Raw genomic sequence first — 2,782 nt, 5'->3', positions numbered from 1 at the left:
AATATGTTGAGATGGTAGTTTCCTTATATATAAGTTATGTTGCACACGCTGGAAACAAACGTGCAACACACTGTGCCATGTTTTTTTTTTGCGAAGAACACACTGTGCCATGTTGCCACATGCATTTTTTGTAATAACAACAAAATGATCCTACGAGACGCACGCACCATATATTTTCTTTCTCGGCGGGTATTAAACCATGTCTTGTCCTTTCCTGCACAAAAATAAAAATAAGAACTATGCGTTGGCCTTTTGCTATCAATCTGTCTTTGACGGTTCACACGCTCCGTTTCCTCCCGTTCCACCCCAATTAAAACATGACATCCGCTAATCCAACACGGCAACTGCACCCAACAACCACGCTACCCAGCAGCAGCAGGCCACAAGTAGCACAGCCAAACAATGTGTTTCTCGCACCCAACAACTTGACCCCCTCTTTCTCCCTCTCCCTCTCCCTCTCTGTGCGTGTTGACAAGTTGTCCGCTGTCCTCGCAGTGGATAGTCCGGCCGCTCCTCTCTTCTTCTTCGAATCAAGGTCGAGCTGCATGCTGCCTGCCTGAACAACATCAAAGGTCACTACTTGCTCCGTCTCTATATAATTTGCAAAGCTTTTGTCTCTCTCAGTTTCCCGTGGTGTCTTTGGCCATGATGTATGGATGATAGATAGTTCAAGCTTAGTCTGCTCCCTTCTCTTCTTCGCTAGTTCTTTATTGGATTTGCTCAAGTTTGACTGCTCATGAGTTTTGGTCGCCATGTCTGGATCCAAAACTTGAGAGTCCCATTTCTACTGTTATTATTGTGTGAGGCATGGTTGTTTAGGGATGAGAAACCATCTGGGTTGCGGATTTACCATCACAACTGGTTTGCGCCCTATTTGTTACTAGTATAGTCCTATAGATAGATAGAAGCTTGTCCCTAATGTTCTTGTGAAAATCACACACTATAAACAGGCTATCGTGGGGAAACTAAACAAATTATACGTAAGTGCAAAAGGAGTCCAAGTTCTTCTTGTTCCAATTTGCGGCCCTTGAAAAAGCTACATATGATTTTTGTTTTTCTCAATCTAGATCTACTCCCTCGTCTGGCATGCTGCTTGTAGTAGTAGTAGTACGGTTTAGCAATTAATGATCTGTTTAATGAAGTTGCCGAATTCTCCGGTGATACCAATGGATTTGGTGGTATTTATTGCCTGATTCTGATATCCGTTGGACTCAACATCATGGACAACTTCCCCAAGCTCTCAGTGGCCATATCTCATAGCCAAGCCCCATCACCTGCCTACCTTTTGGTCCATGATGTACCCACATCCCGTAAGTGTTCAATTGAATAATTCAGATGCTACTTTTCTAACGTGTGACTTGTGCTGCTTCATTTTTGCCTTGGTGCCATCACCTATTCTTGCTGAGTTTGCGTCTTCCAAGCAAACAAACCTTGTGCCTTTTTTTATATAAAAAAATATTGCATCTGTTAGGTTCTAAAACTCGATAACCCGCATAGGCATACTAGTCACCTTTTTTTTCTCGAAACGAAGGGAACACCCTCGGCCTCTGCAACGAGTGATGCACACAGAGTCATAGGCATAGTAGTCACTATAGGACCTAACCCGTTCCATGTCTGCATACCCCTTTTCTTTTGGTGCTGTTGATTTGCAATCCTGTGTGGTTGCAGTGGACGTCTCAATCAGAAAGGAAGCGGCCGATGGCCTCTCGCTATCCCCGCACACATGTCTGGTCTACCACCAATTGCTACTCATGGCCACACCTTGCTTGTATCACCACATTATTCTTATCCATGCAATTGTCTGGATTTTTTGAATTTAAAAATCTGTGATTAGGTCTACCTCCTCACATGTCATCACCATTTTGCATTGCCTGGGAAAGGAACACTTGATGGGTAAATGATTGCCCCAGTTACAAGCTCCAAAGACTTGAAGCACAATACAATGCACCAATCACACACAATAGAGGCAGGAATCGGAAACTATGTACCAAATGGGATCTGCAGAAATCAAAAACACTTTCCTTGTTTATACTTTGTGTTGTTGTCAACACTTTCTAGTAAACTTTTAGTGCCCGATATGCTTGTCACGTCCAGCATATTCATGATACCAATCTTTGGTTCCCTGGGACAGTGTTCATGGGCATCACCACGAATATTTCCTTTTCACCTTTCAGTGTGATATCTTCAAACAGACCACAAATTCCTGCTAGTACCAATATTTGATTTGATTCGATTCGATTCCTCGGGACCAAGTATTTTTGGCGAGACCAGTTATTGCAACTTTTAGTACTAAATACTCTACCTGATACTCCTATATGATTCCGTGGATTCCTACCAGTAGCAAAGTTGATTCCTTGGTAGATGGGCCAAAGTCAAACTTGTCGGCATAGACAAGAAAGAATATTTCTCCAAGAGAAAATTGCTTCTATACCATCGACAACATCGGCAATGACTCATTTGCCATCCAACAAAGCTCCATTGCTTATATACCAAACATAAACAAATTCTATTGCTTATTTGCCATTGCCATTAGTCTGCCGTTAGATAGTCTCCGTTTTCCTGTCAACTTTCTCACAAATTCCAATTTTACCCTCACTTTAGACAAAAAAAAAGAAAGAAAAATTCAACTCATGCACGCACCCGACCCTCCCCATCTTCATGATTCCAGGCACACGCCCGACCTTCCCAATCCGCAGACACGCACATGTAGCACCGGCCTCCAGCGAGCCGATGGCGGAACCCCCGCCAGCACCACCACAACCCCAACTGCCAGTGGCGGAGA

At 43.5% G+C, this 2,782-nt stretch overlaps 1 protein-coding gene across 1 annotated transcript in view; it reads left to right on the top strand.

Annotated features, from left to right (window-relative positions):
- Window positions 1-318: 318 nt before the first annotated feature.
- LOC123188618 (FT-interacting protein 3) overlaps window positions 319-2,782 on the top strand; it is a 6,464-nt gene continuing 4,000 nt past the window's right edge. Inside the window, exon 1 of the mRNA XM_044600791.1 lies at window positions 319-572. The gene's annotated coding sequence lies outside the window, so the exon portion shown is untranslated. The remainder of the gene's footprint in view (window positions 573-2,782) is intronic.

The sequence above is a fragment of the Triticum aestivum genome, chromosome 2A (genome assembly GCF_018294505.1).
Source record: "Triticum aestivum cultivar Chinese Spring chromosome 2A, IWGSC CS RefSeq v2.1, whole genome shotgun sequence".
Taxonomy (NCBI): Eukaryota; Viridiplantae; Streptophyta; class Magnoliopsida; order Poales; family Poaceae; genus Triticum; species Triticum aestivum.
This window is presented reverse-complemented; position numbering and strand designations above follow the sequence as displayed.